The sequence below is a fragment of the Canis aureus genome, chromosome 34, assembly GCF_053574225.1.
Source record: "Canis aureus isolate CA01 chromosome 34, VMU_Caureus_v.1.0, whole genome shotgun sequence".
In the NCBI taxonomy this organism is placed as follows: domain Eukaryota; kingdom Metazoa; phylum Chordata; class Mammalia; order Carnivora; family Canidae; genus Canis; species Canis aureus.
This window is the reverse complement of record NC_135644.1, coordinates 3,119,117-3,142,421: the sequence shown is the minus strand read 5'-3', so window position 1 is coordinate 3,142,421 and position 23,305 is coordinate 3,119,117. Positions and strand designations below refer to the sequence as shown.

General features: G+C 33.6%; 1 long non-coding RNA gene across 2 annotated transcripts in view; it reads left to right on the top strand.

Moving 5' to 3' along the window:
• The window catches only part of LOC144304658 (uncharacterized), a 37,903-nt gene extending 24,509 nt beyond the window's left edge, over positions 1-13,394 (top strand). For both annotated transcript variants that reach the window (XR_013371584.1, XR_013371585.1), the window contains 2 exons: positions 10,326-10,557; positions 11,317-13,394. This is a non-coding gene — a long non-coding RNA (uncharacterized LOC144304658). The remainder of the gene's footprint in view (positions 1-10,325; positions 10,558-11,316) is intronic.
• The last annotated feature ends 9,911 nt before the right edge of the window (positions 13,395-23,305 follow it).

Below are 23,305 nucleotides of genomic sequence, written 5' to 3'. Positions count from 1 at the left end.
AATGGAATCTCTTTACCTATCCTTGATCTGAAGGGACTACAGAGCTGACATCTTGCCTAAATGGAGGTTGTATGTTCACATCCAAATTCTCTTCAATTCGTCCTCATGGTCTTCTGGGATCACCACAGCCCAGGTGTGGAGGGACTCAAGGATATTTGGTTTTGGTGATGCATTTTTTGATGCCTACCATATACCCCTTTGAGGGGCTAAGTAAATTTAATGTTGAGAAAAGTCTATCAAGTCTCATGAAGTTTGCTTATTAATCTGAATCTAAGATCATTGTACTGTTTGAGCAGTTTAATAATAGTGTTTCATTAGATATGTGTGAGCAATATTGGGTTTAAATGTGTTAATTTTTTTTTTTTTTTTTTTTTTTTTTTACTGTAGACTCTTCAGAGGCTTTAACTGTACTATAGAGAGGGGGAAATATAGTGTGTCATACTACTCCCTGTTATTTGGCACAATGCATTTTATGCAGCTCTTTGTAGGGATTGCACAGTCAGAAATCTTTCCCTAGGCTATGTAAGACCTGGGTATTATCACTTTGGTAGTTAATTTAATTATTTGTAAATTAATATTTGGCAGCTAACTAAATTATAGGAGAAAAAGCATAATATGTAAATTTTCTAAAATAGTTATCTACAACAAATGGCTAAAAACTTAAGAAATACATATAAAAAGCATGCCTATAATACATCACCATAATTTGAAAGGAAATTCTATTTGTACAATTGTTAAATGATTTTTTTGTCATAGTCTAACCGATATACTGGAGAAGCAAGACTCACGAGATACAATCAGGTATCAACCTAATATCTACTCATTTTGTTGAAAGCACTCTAGCTCAGGTGCTATGATTCCCCCATTCCATCTATTTTTCTCTCTATCTCTCTGTCTATCATCTATTTCTTTTTAATTTTTAAAAAATACCAGTTAGTTGATACACTATAACGTTAGTTTCAGGTGTACAATATACTTATTTAATGCTTCCATATAACCTGATGCTCATCACAAGTGCCCTCCTTTAATCTTCATCTTGTATTTTACCCATCCCCTACTCCCTTGACACTAGTTACCATCAGTTGGTTTTCTATCATTTCTTGCTTTGTCTCTCTGTTGGTTTTCTTTCCCCTCTTTGCTCATTTGTTTTATTGCCTAAATTCTACATAGGAGTGAAATCTTATGCTATTTGTTTTTCTCTGATTGACTTAACTCACTTAGCGTAATACTCTCTAGCTCCATCCATGTCATTGCAAATGGCAAGATTATATTTTCTTTTTATGGCTGAGTAATACTCCATTGTGTGTGTGTGTGTGTGTGTGTATCATATTTTCTTTATCCATTTATCAGTCGATGGGCACTTGGGTTCTTTCCATAATTTGGCTATTATAGATAATGCTGCTGTAAACTTCGATGTGTGTGGATCCCTTTAAATTAGTATTTTTGTATTCTTTGAGTAAATACCTAGTAGTTCAATTGCTGGATTCCAGGATAGCTTTATTTTTAACTTTTCGAGAAATCCCCATATTGTTTTCCACACTGGCTGCACCAGTTTGCATTCCCACCAAAAGTACTCGAGGGTTCCTTTTTCTCTACATCCTCACCAACACTTGTTGTTTCCTCTGTTTTTGATTTTAGCCATTCTGATAGGTGTGAGGTGCTATCTCATTAGAGTTTTGGTTTGTATTTGCCTGATGATCAGTGATGTTGAGCATCTTTTCATGTGTCTGTTGGCCATTTGTATGTCTTCTTTGGTAAAATGTCTATTCATGTCTTCTGCCCATTTTTAAATTAGATTATTCATTTTTGGGTGTTGAGTTTCATAAGTTCTTCATTGATTTTGATTTTATCAGATATGTCATTTGCAAATATCTTTTCCCATTCAGTAGGTTGCCTTTTAGTAGTTTAGTTGATTGTTTCCTTCATTGTGCAATAACTTTTTATCTTGATGAATAGCAACATGCAAGAGAATAAAACTAGACCAATTTCTTACATCAAACATAAATATAAATTCAAAATAGATTAAAGACCTAAAAGTGAGACTTGAAATCATAAAAATCCTAGAGAACCCAGGCAGAAACCTCTTTGACACTGGCTGCAGAAATTTCTTTCTAGGTCTATCTCTTGAGGCAAGGAAAACAAAAAAAGGAAATTTTGAAAGGAGTGACTATCTGAGTCTATATGGTTTGATTATAAGTAATGGGAAATTAGTTAAAATCAATTAACCAAATTATAACCGGTTAAAGGTAGATTTAATTCTACTTAATCATGTGGACTTAAGTAATAAATGCTCATTCCTTCTTAGCTAAGAATGATCATACATGGTTTTAAAGGTTGAGATCCAGAGTCTTCAGTCTTCCACCTTTCTATCTCATCATTTCACTTGCAGTTTGTTCCACATACTTTGACTTGCCACCTTGGCTCAACAGACTGCTTTGTCAAATGTTTCACAAATTTATAGCTTTTCTGGGTTTCTCAAACATGTGTGTGTGTGTGTGTGTGTTATTTCCTTTTACTTTATGAACCAGGCCATTTCATGGAATCTATTTCATGAAAACATTCAAAGTTGAAATTAATTTGATATTTTTCTTTTTTTCAGAAGCATAAAGATGAATTCAGAAACTGCCCTGAATCCCCTTCACTTCTACACTTCTACTCATACATGGATTCATTTATTTATATTATTACAATCTGCAAAAAGCCAATCATCCATAAAATTGCAAAATGTGCTTAAATAACTTTTTTTTAATTCTATAGAATACTCAAATCAAATAAAGATTGAGTAGACTCCACTGTGCTCCTGAAATATCATGTAAAACTTTAAAGAAAGGAGGCTGAAATGTGGCAATTGTCATGAAACTATCACTGATGATTTCCCTTGCTCTTAATCTCACTTATTAAATTATTTATTTCTGATACTATGTTTTTCATTTCTAGACTTTCCACTTTTCCTTTTCTATGGTTTCCATATATCTACTAAAATATCACTTGCCAAAGCATGTTGTCTACTTTTTGCCCTAGGCATTTTATCAGTTATGTTCAGATCATTGTCCAATAAGTCTTAACCACTTCAGAGTCTTCTTCTATTAATATTTTGCATCTCTTGACCACAGTTTTTGTTTCCTTGCTTTTTTATATGTCTCTTTATCTATAAATCCACACCAGGTACAGAAGAGCAATGAAAGATGAAGCAATGCTATTTTTCTACACAAGTCCCTTTTGCTGTTAGGTCATTAGAGTGGAAATCATGTCAGCCTGATCTTTGGTTCATCTGGGTCAGGTCTTCATTACAACTTTATTTTGATTCAGTTTATCACTGGCTGTAAACTTTTTTAGAGCAAAGTCAGGATTTTTTCATGGGTTCTAAGGGTAAGAGAGGCTTCCCTCCCCCCTCCCCCATCATAGCTCATCTGTTTGGCAGATTGAATCTTTGGGAAGTTCTCTTATTTTTCACTCTTATCTTAATTCTCTATGTGGTAATATGCTCAATAATTTCCAGATTGTCTCGAAAGGTTGTCTCTTAGCTTTCTTGCCTACTAAGGCATTTTGTTGGTGAGATATCAAATTTCCTGCCTCAAACTTCAGTAAGTGGAAATTTAGAGTGACTTTTATAGCTCTGCATTCCCCTGCTCCCAGTATTTGAAGAGACTTTGCCTCCCAGACCTTTTTCAATCTCCCTCCCTCCCTCTCATTAGTATATTTAAATAACATTGGGTCCTAAACTCTCTGATGAGTTTATAAAAATAGCTATGATTTGAAGTTTACATGGCCTTTGGATGGGTTTTCCCCTTTATGGAATGTGTCTTTTATTGTCTGGCAGCTTCAGCATTTACTACTTATTTTCCTTTTCAGCAATTCGACTATATTATGTGTAAGAGGTTCTTTCTTTTATTTACCCATTCTCTGAGCTTAGTGAGTTTTCTGCATCGTTGGATTTATGTCTTTTGAAAAAAACCTGGGACTGTGCCTTTCAAATATTTTCTCTTTCTCATTCTTTCTCTCCTTTTCTTCTCAGAATAAACTCATATCCATGTTAGGATTGTTGCCATTGTTTCTCAAGCTATAAGTATTTTTCTAAGATTTTTTTTCTCTTTGTGTTATGACTTGGATTGTTTATATTGACCTCTCTTCAAATACATTATTTTATTCTTTTGCTGTGCTTAAGTTTTGGTTAAGCCCATAGGTGAATTCATTTTGGTTATTGTATTTTTTTCAGTTCTCTTATTTAAATTGAGTACAATTGAAGCTTTTATTTCACTGCTGATTCCCTCATGTTCTTAAATTTTGTCCATATTTTCCTCTAGAACTCCTAACACTTATCAAAGCTATTTTAAAGAACTTATATGCTATTTCCAAACCCTCTGTAAAGGCTGATCCCTTTGTAGATTTATTTCTACTGACCTGCATGTTCTTTTGATTGTGGGTCACATGTTTTTTTTTTGTTGTTGTTGTTGTTTATTTGTTTTGCTTTTTCATATGCCTGTTAATTTTTTGAAGTTATATTTCTACAATTGTGTGGGGGTGGGGAAAAGAAAGGACTAAAGATAGTAATATCTGCTACCAGAGGAATGTATAGCCACTCCTTTCATCACTCCATCTATGCTTGAATGGAGTACTGAGTTAGTCTTATTATAGTTGAGCTGGATGGAGCCTTGGTAGAACTGGGTATAGAAAAGTTCCTTACAATTATTTCACCACTAGCTCCAAATATATTGAGGAAGATTAAGACTTTCTGTTCTTTTTTTAAGACTTTCTGTTCTAACTAATTATTCTCTCAAGAACTCTTCAAGCATTTATAACCCATCTTTTAGAATTTTTAACCATTCTATACATTAAAGCTCAGTAGCCAGGTATTCATGCCACTTAGAAGTTTTCTTTACTCTATAGCCCAACAACACTCCCATGTCTCCATACCATACTGCTGACCTGACCCAGAACTTGATTGGTTACTTCTTTATATTCAGTGTTAGCCCCATGCACTTTGGGGACATAAAAATTAGAACTATAAAATTTCTAGAATGAAACTTACAAGACAAATATAGCAGAACATTTTGAGATCTTGAATAGGCATGACATAAACATTGAGAAATATGTGTTATAAATTAAACTCAATCAAAATAAATGCACCTGTTCATTGAACAACATATTTAGCAAAATTAAAATTAAATCTCAAACTGTAGGGAAATATTATGTTATATTGGTTATATTAATATATAAACATTTTGATATGTATGTATGTCAAAAGTAGAGTAAACTTAAGCATTCACAATAAGAAAAAATTTCAGTCAAATTTGGCAAAATATTTGAAATGGTATTTTACAAAAGAAGATAAGTGAATGACCAATTACTAAGTAAAAACATACTCAACATAATAAAGCATCAGAAAGTACAAATTAAAAAACTTAATATCTCATGAAATATCTCTCCACACTTACTTGACTAGCAAAAAACAAAACAAAACAAAACAAAACAAAAAACAAACAAACAAACAAAAAACCACAGTGCTAAGTTTTGGACACAGTGTGGAATAACCACAACACTCAGACACTGCTGATGGAAATGTAAAATGATACTACCATTTGGAAAATAATTTGAATTTCTTATACAGTTAAACACAAACATGTGGATAAGACTGAACTATTCAAGTCATAGGCATTTGCCCAATGAAATTACATCTATACACAAAAAAAATCCACGTACTCTAAATATTTCTTGAACTTTTTTACTCTTGTACATACAACATTCTACTTTGAAAATATTTTCCCAGTGAACTGTTTCTGAAATGTTAATTCTTCATGGGCATAGCAAGTATCTCTTCCTTCTTAAGTAATCCCAGTTTTAATAAGCTAAAATGTCAGCTATTTCCTGTACTCCCATGACACTTGAGATATATCCAAGAATGTTGCTATTATTTTACTAATAAGAGGCTCTGAAACCATGGATAGGGCTTATATGGAAGAACATGTGGTTTTGTGGTTAGATGGAGATTTATCCATTTGAGGAGAGCTCTTCAAATGCCAATATCTCAAGGCCCTTTTAGACATTCAAAAGATATTCTTTCAGATGACTACTTTAAAAAATTAGACTCTTTTTGTTAACAAAGTGGATGAGAGGTTTTACTGGAAAAATAGAACCCATTCATGTTTTATTTTCAGATTCATACATGTTCTTATTTCTCACTACTAAGTATGAAACTATACTCAAATCATCATTAGATATTAGCTTATATAGCATTAACTATAACCTCAACTCCAAAACACATAGAAACAAACATAAAAACAATAAATAAATCAACAAAGAAAAAAGTGGGATAAGAAGATTTTTTAAAAAACCAGAAACACTGTAAACAGTAAAGGAAAACTTCTCCAATCAAATATGGATAGCTTTTGTATGTCAGTAATACTCTAGTCAAGTAGTTTTAAAAATAAAGATGAAGAAATTAAAAAAAAGAAAAGAAAACCCCATATTTCCAAAATTAAAAAAAATAGCAAAATACTTAGGGTAGTAAGAGACTGTATTGCATTCATGAAATAAAAGAAGTGGGTGTTTTAAAGAATTAATTTAAAGGCTCTAAAAAAGTAGATAGGAAACCCTCAAGAAACACTCATTAGTTTTGGTCAGTAGAAATCATGGCAACAAAAGTAATTTTTAGACAAAGTATAAGAAAATTACAGAATCATTTCTGGAGACATTAGATAAGGAAACTGAAAACAAAGGAAAATATTAAAGAAATAATAAAATGAAACTTTGAAGAACTGAAAGATATTAAAATTTAAAGAAGCCCACTAAGATCTCAGCATTGTGACTGGACAAAATCTCTCACCAAGATGACACAACCTGGAATTTCAAGTCAAAAATAGAAAAGTCCAACGATATTCTGTGTGTGGGTATTGGGTGGCATGCTCTCATATAAGACGAATAAGAATCAGAGTAGCAACAGATATTTCAAAATCAATTATGAATGCTAGAAGACAATGTTCTTTTTAAATTTCTGAGAACACATTAGTCCAGAATTATTCCAGAATTCAGTACTCAACTGGATTATCCATTATTTTTGATAACAGAATAAAAACACTTCCAGACAAAAAGGCAACGGAAATTATGTTTCCCATGTTTTCTTTGGGAAGCCCATACAAAAGGTACTCTTGCATCAAGAACATCAACATCCCCATGAGCACCATCACCAATAACAACAACCAAAGTGCAGAAGAAGAGAACAGAAACCAGGAAATTCTGGAGCCATCCTAAACATCCTCAAAAAGCTACTAGACTTGGAGGAACAAAAATGTTTTCAAAGAAAAGCAGTTATAAAGCAGGAAAGGGGTTTTGAAAAAAAGATAAAGCTATGTGGTTAACAACACATGCAAGTAAGAAAATTTAATAGAAATCTGTGTACAACACTGTACTGATAGATAATACTGTATTGTACACTTAAAAATCTTTTAAGAGGGTAGACCTCATGCTAAGTGTTCTTAGAAACAACAAGGTGAAATTTTAAAAAAGAAAAAAAGGGGGGATGGTAAATAATAGCAATATGGAATTTTTACCATTGGACAATGTTTGGCATGACATTGACTAATAAATTCAAAGTCAAAACGATATAATTATTAATTGGAAATTTGTGGTAAAGCTATTGATAAAGATATTGTGATAGACTTTAACTTCTGGTCCTTGGCTTGGTAATTGAGACTCAAACTGAGGCTGAGACTAAGAATAGAGTAGTTTCAAGTAACAATTGTTATAGGTCCAGGTACCACCTCCAGGATTTAGTCGGAATAAATTAATCCAATAACAAGAAACTTCAACACAGCTGTTCATCTTTGAAAACATAAGGCTCAGGGGAAAGTAGATTCTATATTCTGGAATTATTCATCAAGGAAGAAGTGCAGCTGTGTTTTGTATCCTCCTCTCCAAGAAGAGGGAGTGGGTTTCTTCTCCCCAAAACTAAGGAGTACAGCGATGGTGTAAAGATATTCAATCCTATTTGTCACAAAAGGAAATGAATAGGTAATATCTAAAATTGAGAAAATATTGTGAAGTATACTAAAACTGGTAGGAGACCTAATTGCAGAAAACATGTGTTTGCCTGCTGTTGGGACTATAGGATTGAAGGTTAGGACTGGTGGGAGGCAGCAGGTCAGTATTCTTGTTTTTCATTTATATCATTCAATAATATTTACCTATATATAGAGAGTAATGCAACAAAAATGTGTATGTATGTGTATGTGTATGTGTAGTGTGTGTGTGTGTTTAAAAGGGATGTATTTATGGAAGATACTAAGGAAAAAAAAAATGAGCCACTGACTGATGAAGCAGGGCCTTAAAAGGAAGTCCATCCTTGAGAACAATTTTCTAAAGTAGGGTGACATAAGTGAGCTTTAAAAACTACAACTTCTAGGGCAGCCCGGGTGGCTCAGCAGTTTAGTGCCGCCTTCAGCCCAGGGCCTGATCCTGGAGACCTGGGATCAAGTTCCACTCGGGCTCCCTGCATGGAGCCTGCTTCTCCCTCTGCCTGTGTCTCTGCCTCTATCTCTTTCTCTGTGTGTCTCTCATTAATAAATAAAAATAAAATCTTTAAACAAACAAAAAAACTACAACTTCTAATCCCGAGCTGTGTAATTACAGAAAACAGACTTGCTTGATACATCCACATTTGATCTGACTATAGAGGAATGTTTCTGGATACTAAGATCATAAAACACAGTAAAATACAAAATATCACATTTTCTCATTAAAAAATCAAGAATATACTCATGCGCTGTATTTGCACAAGGAAAAATATGTATCCAAATTCAATATTTAGTTTTGAAATAATTTTATATCCACAGAATTTAAAAAACGCAGTCAACTAGAATATTTGAGAAAAGACCACAGGGAACATTCTGTGGATATGAAAGACCTAAACATTCAATTGTCAACATTAGTCAACCAAGAAAGAAAAAGATGAACATAACATTCCTAAATTGTTGTCTCAGCTTCCATTAATCCAATAATACATGGATGAATTGTTTCCGCTACTAAAATTCAGTTTCTGATTGGTACTTTGTCTTTTTTTCATCATTCTAAGCAATGCCAATTTAAATTATGTGATAGTGGCAATGTAAGTACCTGATGTGTCTAAATGATGAAACACCAATCCTTGCCAAAAATGATAAAGCCGCACAGGCTCAGTATCAGTTATGAAAGCTCCTTTAGTTCCTAGGCTACAAACAGTCTTTTCTTAGCTAAAAAAAATAGCACCAGTTAAGTACAAGATCATTTATAGACTTGAAACCTTCTCATAATGATTTTAAAAATGATTATGTACAGCCTGAAAATATAAAAGATGTGATCCTCATTGTCATCCTAAAATACTTCTATTTTTCTTTTACCTTAGGGTTTTTATATTCTTGCATAATGGTGTTTATGAATATTTAGAATCTCTAAAAGAACTGACAATTGCACTACCTGCAAAAATATTATACATGATACTCATAGAAGAACAAACATGTTTTATCACTGAATATTTGATGATATCAAACAGCAAACCATCATCTGATGAAGTACATATATATCAAGATAGAGTACTTTGGCTCATACGTAGCACACACAGACACTAGATTTAAATGCTTTGTCACTACCGCAGATAAGATTTGGTTTCAATCGTGACACTTTGAAGTCATACTTTTAGTTCAGTTTCAATATTTCAAGCTAATATGGAATTACGTGTTTTGTTATGGTAAAATTATAAGTTAATATCTTGAAAAAGGGATAGGAGGCATTAATTGCTATTAACCCGACCTGGTATTAGGCAAATTAACATGGCCTGGAGGTATAACAAAGTATTATTTACATAAATGTATATAGTTCTTTCTTTAAGGTATGTGTTGTTTAGAGAAAGCTGTGGCTTATGTAAGCTATTTTCTATATGTATAAACCTTTAAAATCTTTATCTTTAAGGCTGGAATAAAAGTGTGTCTTACTATCTATTTATATTCCACATGTGTCAGTGAAAATACAATACAAATGTTTCAATATAGATAGTATTAACATACGGAGAAAATCAATGCTGCATTTTCTGCCAAGATTTAATGTAAAAAAACAAAATCCTATAACATTACCTAAAACACTTACCAGTTGCACATGTATCAGAGCCTCCAGCATTACATTACAGTATACAGATTTAGCTGGTCTTTAAAAACTAAGGCTTTTTGTGCCCATGTTTCCAGCTATAAAAAATGATACATTTGTTATTTGAAAAACAATATATGAAAAAATATATATATAACTGAGGAATTTCCAGTTTGGGGTAAGATGAACTAAGCACACTCCTTTATCTCCCACAGAACACGACGGTAACCTTGACAATGCTCGGCCCAGCTGTTTGAGAACTCCGAAATGTGGACAGCAACAGGCAGATTGAACTACAGCACCGTTAATCCAGGTGCTTGCAGACTGGGGGCCAGTTGGCCATCTTTGTGTCCCTCGGCGCCTCCTGGCCTGAGCTGAACTCGGCTGGGAACCCAGACCGGGCACAGTAAGGCAGAACCAGCAACAACGACAAACAAAGCAGTTCAGGTAAAGCTGTTCAGTTCTAGCCTGAGAAGTAAAAAGTGAATTATAAAGTTCACAGAGAGGAAATAACACTTTTTTCCCTCTTTTCTCTCTCTCTCGCACACACTACAGATGGTAGGTAGCCCTGGAGAGGCAGGGGGGTGGTGGTGGCAGCAGGTGCAATGCTGGTGGCCTGCAGGAGCCTGAGTCTAGGCCATGAGACTGCCCCCCTCCCTCCTCTCTCTCCTCCCTTGGGAGCTACAGATTCACAGGGTGGGGTTGAAGCCCAACTGTCTACTGTCTCTGTTTCTGTATCCTACCACCTCTTGGTCCTGGATGGTTCAATAGCAAAAGTAGTTGCTTTCTGTCTTTTACAAGGCAGTGGGGACAAGGGACACAAAGGAAAAAGAGATGAATGCTGGGGAGATTTTAGAGAGAAAGGCTGGACAATCAACCCCATAAAGTAGGGTCTTACTTACCACCTGTGGCTTCCACAGGGAAGCATCTAATCCTAATTAGCATGTAAAAGGCTTTAAGAATGGAAAGAACAGACCTCTGCCCAAGTCCTTTGCCAAACCCTGTGGGGCATCCATGGCCCAGAACTGGATAGCACCTCCAAAGATTTGAAAACCGGACAGGTGTTGGGAGCCCAGTGCAGAGAATGCAGGCTAATCCTTGCAGCTTGGAACAGAATCTGGTGGGTTTCATACTTAAAACATAACTTTTGGCATTTCTCATAGAATTTATTTTATTTTTTTATTTTTTTTTTATTTTTTTTCATAGAATTTAAACAAGACCCTCAGACATCACATTCAAAATCTCCAAGATTGTCCAAATTTACTCAAAATTACTCCAAAAATTCCTCAGAAATCAAAATTCCTTACAATCAATCCAGAATTACCCAGGGTACAACCAACCATGATGTTTATTTCATCTAGCTTGGAAAAAAAAAAAAGCAAAAGATGACCGAGAGATGTTGGAAGAAGCAGCAATAAAAATTGTGGTCAAACACTTTTGAAACAAGTGTTAAAATGTCAAGTACAGAGAATCTATATGATATAAAGAAGAAACAAATAGTAACTCTGGAACTGAAAAACTCACTGAACAAATTCAGTACCAGATTGGAGATGAGAAAAGTTGGTGAACTTCAAGATAGATCAATGGCATTTATTCCTTTTGAACATCTGGGAGACAAAGGGGGGGGTGGGAATGAAAGAAAATAATGACTAGAGCTTCAGGGTCCTATGGGACAACAACAAAAGGTCAAAACTTTGGAGTTCCATAAGAAAATAATAAAGGACATGAAGCTAAAAATATATTTGAAGAAGTAATGGATTGAGAATCTTACGCTTGATAAAAGTATTCATACGGATTCATGAAGCTGAATGAATCCCAAACAGAATAAACACAAAGGAATGTATGTTCAGATATAGCATAATCAACATTGCTGAGAACTAAAAGGAAATAAAAATACAAAAAGCAGCCAGAGAAAAATGGCTCATTAACTGCAAGGGAACAATACTTTGAATGACTACAGATTTCTCAACGCAAAGCATGGTGGCCAGAGGAAGGGGCACCGCATTTTCTTAAATTGGGAAAGAAAAGACTTGTCAAGCCAGAATTCTATATTGAGTAAAAATATTCTTCAGGGTAATGGTGGAATAAAGATATTTTCAGATAACGGAAAGCTAAAAATAGCCTGCAAAATGCTCTGAAATGATTGTTAAAAGAAATTCTTCAGGCAGTAGAAAAATGATACTGGAAGGAATCTTGGAAAGTCAGGAATAAAGTAGAATATAAACTGTAAATATATGGAATAAAGTAGAATATAAACTGTAAATATACAATAAATATAACAGATACTACTTCTCTCAAGTTTTTAACATTTGTGTAAAGTCAAAAACAAATACAACAGAGCCTCATGGGAGTTTCAATATATTTAGAGCCAAAATGGACTACGGCAGCCAAAGGAGGACCGTAAATGGAACTGTATGGTGACAGGTTCCTATATTCCAGTTGAAGTGATAATGTACTGATTCTAAACAAACTGTACGAAGTTATGAATGTATTTGCCATCCCTGGAAGAAAAGTAAAGGGAAAAAATCTTTAGTAGGTAAATAGACAAATAAATCAGGGAACGACCGTATACTAGAATACCAGTCATCGGTACATGCAACAATTTGGATGCAGGTTGATATAGGATAGGTGCCATGATGTGGGTGCATCTCCGAGGTACTCTGATGAGTGAAATAAACCATTTTCAGGAGTTTACATACTATATGTATCAATGGCATTCTGGAAAACAAAGACAAAAACAAAACAAAACAAAAAACTGTAGTCAGAATAACAGATTAGTGGTTTCCAGAAGTCAGAGGGTAGTGTAACCATAAAGAGAGAGCCTCAGGGAGGTTTTTGAGGTCACCAAATTTTCTCTATCAGTATTATGTTCCTGACTGCATGAAATCATGTGTTAAAATTCATAACATTTGACAACAAAAGAAGTCCATTTTGCTGCATCATAATTTCAACAATGAACCAAAACAAAACCTTTTTTATTTTATTTTTTAAGATCCTATTTATTTGAGAGAGAGAAAGAGCATGAATGGGGGAGTAAGCGCAGAGGGAGAAGCAGACTCTCCACAGAGCAGGGAACCCAACTCAGATCATGACCTGAACCAAGGGCAGATGCTAACCCACTGAGCCACCCTAGGCCCCAAAACAAAACCTTTCTAAAAGCATATTGAGGATGTGGGTGATTATTGACTTTTCAAGTTGCCTTATCTTCCATTTTAGTTATCAAAAATACATTAGCTTTTTAATCAACCATTTGCTGAGTCATTTCAAAATAAAAATCAATCACATTAAATCAATCAAAATAAAAATCAATTACATTTTTTGATAAAAAAAGACTTTTCCTTTTAACTACTAAAATAATTGAATGTGTAATTTCAACTCCTCTTTGTTGATCACATGTATTTTCCCTTTTGACATTATTCTAAGAATAACAAGAACTCTGGATAAAATAAAAATGTCATTTCTAATATCTCTTATTCTACACTAAAAAAGTCTATACCCATTGACCAAATTTGTTTATGTGCATGTAAAAAATATTGCAATTCAATCCATTTTGTCTCTAAACAAATGGATCATATTAATGTATAATCTGATGTTATTACAGGAAACTTGAATTTTAATGAACCCTATTTGATTTGGATGAGTCAAGACAGGCATAACACAATTGAGTCAATTAGCAAGAATTTTGCAATCAATGTTGATTAAGAAAATGGGATGATGGTATGTGCATAATTTGGAGGCATTCCCTGGCTTGAACATTAATATAATGGGATAAACACTGGCACTTTAAAGATCGCACATTGCTCTGAAATGAAACGATGCATATTTTTGATACATGTAAATATTAATCTATATACTTTTTATTATACATGACTGGATATCCATTCAAAGTAGACCTAAGAAAGAAGAATAAATTGTTCTGCTTTCATGTTCCAGTAAAACATAACCATTAAATCTGCTATAGCTAAACATGTAATGAAATAAATCTCGGATACGGCACATAATTATTGTGATTAGATTTTTGTCCTATATGTCACACATGGAATTGTATTTTTGCTTTGGAGTTTTGGTAGTTTTTTTTAATGCAATTTGCACATTATATATGAATGCTGTTGTCACTACAGATATTTTTCTTGTGCAGAAACCAATGTACTTATCTGAAAAAATGTGTTTACAGATAAAATGTATATACATGTTTTCTATTTGCAGAGAAAATGTGTGCATAGGTTCACTCTTTGTTCTTCACAGCATCAACAGTTTTTCTCTTTGATATGTTTACCTTTACTTTACAGGTTGTTTGGGGGGTAATTATATTTTGCCTTCATTAGTGTGCTTTTAAATTATGTTAGCCCATTATCCTATGTCATTTATATTTTTTTGTTAATGATTTTGGGACATTATGTGATTTCATTTGAATGCTGTATGGTATGTAAATTGTCTTTATTTTTTATTTTATTTTATTTTATTTTATTTTATTTTATTTTAGTGAATTGTCTTTAATAATAAAGCCTTCAAAGTAAAACCATGGTGTTTAAAATTAAACCTCATGCCATATAAAACAGCTAAATTTATATTAATTCATATTAAACAAAGATTTAATAATTTAAAATATTTCAGGGTTATGATACTGAGCCAATGATTTAAAAATTAAATACATAAAACAAAAATATAGATCAGAATAATAAGCTTATTTTGAGGGGATAATGAAGTTCTATTACATAAACTTTGTATCTGCCAAATATCAAATCAGTTCTTGAGTAATTGTTCTTGATCTGATTCCATTTTTATATGTAATTTAGAGTTCATCAACCAAAGTAACTGAAAATCCATTCACATATTCTTTCTACTTATTATTTGAAATCATATTTGCTTCCACAAATATTATGCAGCATTCTGAACACAATTTTGAATGTCATTGTGTGCATTCTCCACATTAACTTCCAGATATGCCAGTATTATCTTTCTCATGTAAAACTGAAATGTTATTATATTTTCTCTGACTTTCTATATAGTGATAATTTTCCTTTTCATGTATTTGTCCGTTAATGAAAAATTATAGTTCATCTTATGCTACTTTTAAATAATTATTTTTGGAAAAGAATTCAATCAAGAGTTAAATGCACCTTTAGTATCTTTCTTCTTCTTCTTTTTTTTTTTCTGAGGACTCTTAGAAAATATTCCTTATATTATTGTTTTTATGAATTTTCTGTAAAACTATGATTTGTATAAAGTTACTAAGAGCTTTTAATAGGACACTTGTTTATCTCTATGATAGGCAGTGGGTTTATTTTAGGAAAGAAGAAAACATTATTTCTGATATAGAATGGAACAGAGTCTCTATGTAATTTGCAACATGCTGAATATTACAAAAAGCGAAGCACAGTGTTACTATGGAAATACACAGGAAATTCGACATAAGAATTCACTGAAGACCACCCCAAAGAATATCTTTTATCTTATTGATGGGATACAGCTAGGTCTCATTTACATATCTACACAATCTAAGTCCTAAATCTGACAATCCTTATATTTTAACTGATTCAGAGCTTTTTTTTAACGTGATTGCTGATATGTTTGGATTAAAATATGTCATTCTGATTTTCAATGTGTTTCATTTGCTCTTTCCTTCTTTTATCCTTTTTTCTACCTTCCTTGGATTTAAGAGTATGTTTGGTTGTTCGGTTTTATCTCCACAGTTATTCATATCTTTTAAAAAATTTCGAAGTTTCTCTAGTTTTATTATATATAAGCTTAAATAATCTGAGTTTCCCTTCAAAGAATATTATACCACTTCACATATAGTATGAAGACCTTATAACCATAATTTTCAATTCCTTCCTCCTATACCTTGGCATATATTTTACCTATACATTCACTGTAAAGACACAATAATTATTCTTGTTTTGTTTTAATCATTCAATTATCTTTTGAAGAAATTAAGCACCGTGATGATTTCATCATCATTTATCCCATTTATCTTTCTTTCTTTCTTTCTTTCTTTCTTTCTTTCTTTCTTTCTTTCTTTCTTTTTTTTCATTTCAGTTTGGACTATGTCCATAAACCTACCTTCACATTTTTTGATTCATTTTCCTCAACTCTTTCAAGTCTATTAATGGGTCTGTTGAAGGATTCTTCATTTCCATCATTGTGCTTTGATTTTTCGCATTCTGTTTTCTTATTCCTTGTCATTTATATCTCACTGCTGAATATTTGTTTGGTTGTCTAACTTTTGCATTAGAGCCTTTAATTTGTAATACTTATCTAAAATTCCTTTAAAAGTCTGATTGTTTCAATAGCTCTGTCAAATCTGTTTCTGGCCATGGTGATTATTTTGTCTTCAGAAATATTTATTCTTACCTTCTCATGTACCTCATACATTTTTTATTCAAACCAGAAATGGTGTAAAAGATAGATGATGTACCGATGAATAAGTTTAAGCTTCTAAATGAGCACACCTTGGGACACCTGGGTGGCTCAGTGGTTGAGCGTCTCCCTTCAGCCCAGGACATGATCCCAGAGTCTTAGGATAGAGTCCCCCAGTGGGCTCTTTGCATGGAGCCTGCTTCTCCTCTCTCTACCTGTGTCTCTGCCTCTCTCTTGGCCTCTCTCTGTGTTTATTCTCATGAATAAACAAATAAAACCTTAAAAAAAAAAAGAAAAAGAAAATGAGCACATCTTTCCTTCTATTAATCTTTTGTGTGAGATTTTATATTCACCTAGTCAGGAATTTGACGTGGTATGATCGTTTTATTATAATTGTTATTCTCAATGTTCCAAAAGATTCAAATTCCTAAGGGATTCTTGTGATTAGAGTATGGGCTATTTGAAATTTCTGCTATATCATTTGTTTAGTTATTTTCACTCTTGACTTTAGATATTCCCTTGAATTTTGTCCCCAGGGAGAACTTGTCTCTTGCAGCTCTGCCAGTTGTATTGCACTGTTACTTTTACTCAGTGCTCTTTTGAGAAATGGTGTATGTGCAAGGAGGGTGGGGTAAGGGGTGAGCAGAGTGGTCTCTAGTGAGAACTCCAATTCTAATTAGGCAATCTAAAACCAAGTATCACTGGTACGGCTCATAAAAATTTCCTCCCCTCATCTGGAGGCAATATTGGGCCTATCATATGTTACTATTCTTGATCCAAAAGCAGAGGTTTTTATTTTGTTGTGTGTGTTATGTTTGTATGTTTTGTTTGTTTATTTTATTTACCTGTTCTCCTCTCTCAGCTATACTGTTTTTCTGTTTGTCATAAATCCATAAAGATTGTTGCCTTTTCCTCTGTAGGTTAATTGTATTTATAGAGGACCTGGATGGCTCAGTGGATTAAGCATCTAATCTTGATTTCAGCTCAGGATCCTGGGATTGAGCCCCATGTGGAGCTTGAGTTCATCTGGAAGTCTGCTTGAGGAGTCTCTCTGCCCTTCTCCCCCCACTCACCCATGCACAAGCACAGGCATGTGCGTGCTCTCTCTTTTCCAAATAAATAAACAAACAAACAAACAAACAAACTCATTAGCGAGGAGAGGTGAGATGGGTCTAGTTAGTTTTGCAGTGGTTGTTGCTCCCCTCATGCAGTCATCCTCATGATGGAAGCTTTCCCTTGATTCTTCCTGAGACTGAATGGTTAGTAAAATATCTATGGGAAAAGCCTGAGAGATGTTGCAAATTCCCCATCCTCTGTCTGTGGCTTCCAGCAATATTCATACTGTCACCCTGGCTTATATCTGACCTTTGGGAATTTGGTAAAAATGACTAGTTCTTTCTACTGATTAATATGACATAAGTGACATCTATTTCAGGTAAGCACATGTTTGGGAAGTGTTTCTACTTGCAAGAAGCCATCTCTCTCCTGATTTTGAATTAGATGTTGGATTTATGATATCAGGTCACTGGTTGGGTCAAGAAATGTTATTAAATGTGTTTGCCCAACTTTTTTCTGGTTGTGAGAGTGAGAGCAATGTTCTTTTTAGTTATCTACATCTTTAAGCTAAAATGAAGTGTTTATGTTGTGAGAGTTCTATTTCCTAATATAATTATATCTAATTGGAGATCACCTTAAAAAGAAAAGTTTTTAAAGTGATAAAAAGACCATAAAAATTGCTCGATAACCTATATCAATAATTACATTAGATTGAGGGGTTACCCACTTTCCACTCATATTACATATACAACTTTTCAACCCAATTCCCAATATATTGTCCTTAGTGGGTATTGTGTACAATAGACTGCAAGTCTCCATTTATCAGAAAATACATAATATGCTTTAATAATTATAATGAATAAGGAAATATTTCAGCTACCCACATTTGCTTATTTCACATATTCTGTCTTAGAAAAATGTGTTTTATACAGGGATTTTATATCTTCTGTGGATTACACTTTATTGATCTTGAAAACTTTTAATCAATTTATATTTCATTTTGAAAAAGTCGACAAATTAACCATAATCTACTGCTAGATTGTTTTTTATTGAAATTCATGTAATTTATTAATGTAGCAAGTATCATATTGACCTTTTCAGAAGTATAATTGAGAGATGGCAAATTACTTAAAGCTCTTATTAGATTAAATGTGATACCATATAAAAATATGTAATAAATTAAGATTATTTATTTTTTATTTTACTTAGTATGTTTCCATACTTAAAATAAATCATCAGTGTTTCAAATAGGTTGGAAAATTTCAATTGTTCTTGATTATACATAAACAATCCCAGGAGAATTTTATTTTATACTACGATACTCATTTATTTATAATTATCATACTTAATTAAGTTAATAATTTAAATTATTATTAAAATATCATATGATATTACAATATCATTATTTAAATATCATAATTTAACATGGAGATATAAAGGAATTTAGTATCAATGAGGTGATGGGAAATAAATTTAATTAAATGTTTAATAATTATTTCCAGCAGCCAACAGAGATAGAAAATTTGAATATATTGATTACAGACAAGGAGATGAGTCAGTAATCAAAAAACTCTCAATGAACAAAATCCAGGACCAGATGGCTTCACAGGCAAATTCTATCAAACATTTAAAGAAGAGTTAACACCTATTCTTCTCAAACTATTCCAAAAAATAGAAGAGGAAGAAAAACTTCCAAATTCATTCTATGAGGCCAGCATTACCTTGATACCAAAACCGGATGAAGGTACCACAAAAAAAGAGAACTGCAGGCCAATATCTTTGATGAACATAGGTGCAAAAATCCTCAACAAAATATTAGCAAACAGAATCCAGCAACACATGTAAGAAAATAATTCACCATGATCAAGTGGGATTTATGCTGGGTATACAAAGGTGGCTCAATATTCACAAATCAAATCATGTGATACATCACAACAGTAAGAGAAAGGATAAAAAACCATATGGTCATTTCAACAGATGCAGGAAAAGCATTTGACAAAGTACATCATCCATTCATGATAGAAGCCCTCAAGAAAGTAGGTTTAGAGGGAACATATCTCAACATAATAAAGGCCATATATCAAAAGCCCACAGTGAACATCATACTCAATGAATAAAAACTAAGCACTTTCCTGCTAAAGTCAGGTACAAGATAAGGATGTCCACTTTCACCCCTTTTATTCAACATAATACTGGAAGTCCTAGCCACAGCAATCAGACCCTGAAAGAAATAAAAGAAATTGGTAAGAAAAGTAAACTTTCCCTATTTGCAAATGATATGGTAATATATATAGACAACTAAATACCCCACCAAAACACTACTAGAACTGATAAAAGAGTCAGTAAGGTTACAGGATACAAAATCAATGTAGAGAAATTCATTGCATTTCTATACACTAATTATGAAGCAGCAGAAAGAGAAATTAAGAAAATAATACCATTTACAATTACACCAAAAATAATAAGATACCTAGGAACGAACCTAACCAAAGAAGTGAAAGACCTGCACTCTGAAAACTAAAACACTGATAAAAGAAATTGAAGAGAACAAAAAGAAATGGAAAGACATGCCATATTCATGGATTGAAAGAACAAATATTGTTAAAATGCCCATACTACCCATAGCAATCTACACATTTAATGCGATCCTTATCTAAATATCAATAGCACATTTCAAAGAACCAGAACTAACAATCCTAGGATTTATACAGAACCACAAAAGATCCCTAATAGCCAAAGCAATTTTGAAAAAGAAACATAAACCTGAAGGCACCACAATTCCAGACTTCAAGTTATATTACAAAGCTATAGTGATCAAAAAAGCATAGTACTGGCACAAAAACAGACACAGAAATCAATGGAACAGAATAGTAAAGGCAGAAAGGAACCCAACTATTATGATCAATTAATCTTTGACAAAGCAGGAAAGAATATCCAAAGGGAAAAAGATAGTCTCTTCAACAAATGATGTTGGGAAAAATGGAAGCAAATGAAAAAAAAAAAAAAAGAAAGAAAGAAAAGAAACTGACTACACCATACACAAAAATAAACTCAAAATGAATTAAAGACCTAAATATGAGACATGAAACAAATCCTAGAGGAGAACAGACAGTAATCTCTTTGACATCAGCTGTAGCAACTTCTTTCTAGGCAATTGAAACAAAAGCAAACATAAACTATTGGGACTACATCAAAATAAAAAACTTCTTCACAACAAAGGAAACAATGACCAAAACTAAAAGGCAACTTACTGAGTGGGAGAACATAATCACAAATGATATCTCTGATAAAAAGTTAGTATCCAAAATATCTAAAGAACTTATAAAACTGAACATCCAAAAAACAAATAATCCAATTAAAATATGGGCAGGAAAAATTAACAGACATTTCTTCAAAGAAGACATCCAGATGGCCAACAGACACAAGAAACGATGCTCAGCATCATTCACCATCAGGGAAATGTGAATCAAAAACACAATGAAATATCACCTCAAACCTGTCAGAATGGCTAAAATCAAAAACATAAGAAATAAGTATTGGTGAGGATATGGAGAAAAAGGAACCCTCTTGTATTGTTGGTAGGGATACACACTGGAAACTTATGCAGCCATTCTGGAAAAACAGTATGGAATTTCCTCAAAAAGTTAAAAATAGAACTACACTATAACTCTAAAATCACAATACTGGGAATTTATCCCAAAACGCAAAAATACTAATAAAGGGCTACATACACTCATATGTTTAAAGCAGTATTATTTACAATAGCTCAAGTGTCTACAAAAGATGTCACACACACACACGCACACACACACACACTCAGAGGAATATTATGCAGCCATAAAAGATGAAATCTTGCTATTTGTAACAATATCAATAGAGCTAGAGAGTATATTAAGTGAAATAAGTCAGAGAAAGACAAATACCAAAGGATTTCACTCATATATGGAATTTAAGAAACAAAATTAAAGGAGCAAAGGGAAAAAACTATAGAAAAGCCAAGGAACAGACTCCTAAAAATACTTATTTATTTATTTATTTATTTATTTATTTATTTACTTATTTACTTATTTATTTATTTGAGAGAGAGAGAAAAAGAGAGCAGGGGGAGGGGGAGGGGTAGAGGGTTAGGGAAAAGCAGACTCCCTGCTGAGTAGGGAGCCTGACCTGGGGATCAATCCCAGGACCTGAGCCAAAGGCAGGCACATAACCTACTGAGATACTCAGGTGTGTCTCAGACTCTTAATCATATGGAACGCATATGGTTACTGGGGCGCGGGTTGGTTGGGGGGAATGGATGAAATATGTGATGCGGATGAAGGAGTGCACTTGTCCTGATGAGAACTGGGTGATGTATGGAATTTTGAACCATTATATTGTAACCTCAAACTAATGTAACACTGTATGTGAACTATACTGGAATTAAAAAAAAAATTGGTGTCATATTAGGAAAAAAACAATCATTATTAGTAAAACTAATAGTCATAATGCTCGTGTTCCTTCCATTTGACAGAAAGGCATCAGGTGGTTAATTGTGTGGATTCTAAACCCTAAGTGGATGAGTTCAAATTTCATAGGTAGCTCAATAGTTGCCCAAACTTGAGCAAATTTCCTATAAAAATATCCTGTGTCTCAGTTTATCTTTCAAATTAGGATAATGATAGTATCTACTTGCAGGTTTGTGGGAATGATTAATAATTTAATCCATATCAAGTATTTACAGAAGTCTTGAATAGATGCCATTGTATGGTTGCATCGTCTCGTTTTCTCGACTCTTGAGTATGTTTGATACACTATGTAAAAGTGTTCAGCATCAAGAACAAGGGCTGGTTAACATTCAAAATTAAGTGGTAGCTCAATTCTTAGGAAGTCAAAGTTAGTTTTTCAAGGCGGCAATGAGTGAAATGACTGGTCCTGAATATCACTACCCTTTATACTTTTCTTGCTTCTGTAGCTACTGTCAGCTTCCTTTCCACTGCCAGAGGTGTGGCTTTGCCCTATTACTTTCCAAGATTCAGAAGCTATGATCTCTCCCTCTAACCCCTGCAATGTAAATTAAGTAGGCGGTTTTTAGTTTATGAAAGAGCTACTTTCTATGCCCATTCCTGTATCACTTTACGAATTTCCTAAGTATGCCTCCCCATAAGAAATGCAAGTAATTATTTTGGCCCTTAGTACTTTGTCTCTATGGCATCAGATCACTCTGAGCACTCATTTAATATATATTTATTGATTTAAGAAAAGTTCACTGAACAATCACAATGCATCAAGAGCTGAGGAACATGTTGATTATGGGGAGAAACTTTTGATGAAAGAAAAAGGAAGGGTGCATAACATATGGATTTTAACTTTGTTTTTTTTTTTTAATTTTTTTTTTAATTTATTTATGATAGTCACACACAGAGAGAGAGAGACAGAGAGGCAGAGACACAGGCAGAGGGAGAAGCAGGCCCCATGCACCAGGAGCCTGATGTGGGATTCGATCCCGGGTCTCCAGGATCGCGCCCTGGGCTAAAGGCAGGCGCTAAACCGCTGCGCCACCCAGGGATCCCGGATTTTAACTTTGTTGAAGCAGTGGAGACTTTATTTTTTAAAAAGATTTTATTTCTTTATTTATTCATGAGAGACAGGGAGAGAACCAGAGACACAGGCAGAGGGAGAAGCAGGGTCCCTGTGGGGAGCCCGATGCAGGACATGACCTGAGCCAAAGGCAGATGCATCAACCACTGAGCCACCCAGGCTTCCCAACTTTATTTTATTTTTTAAAGATATTTATTTATTT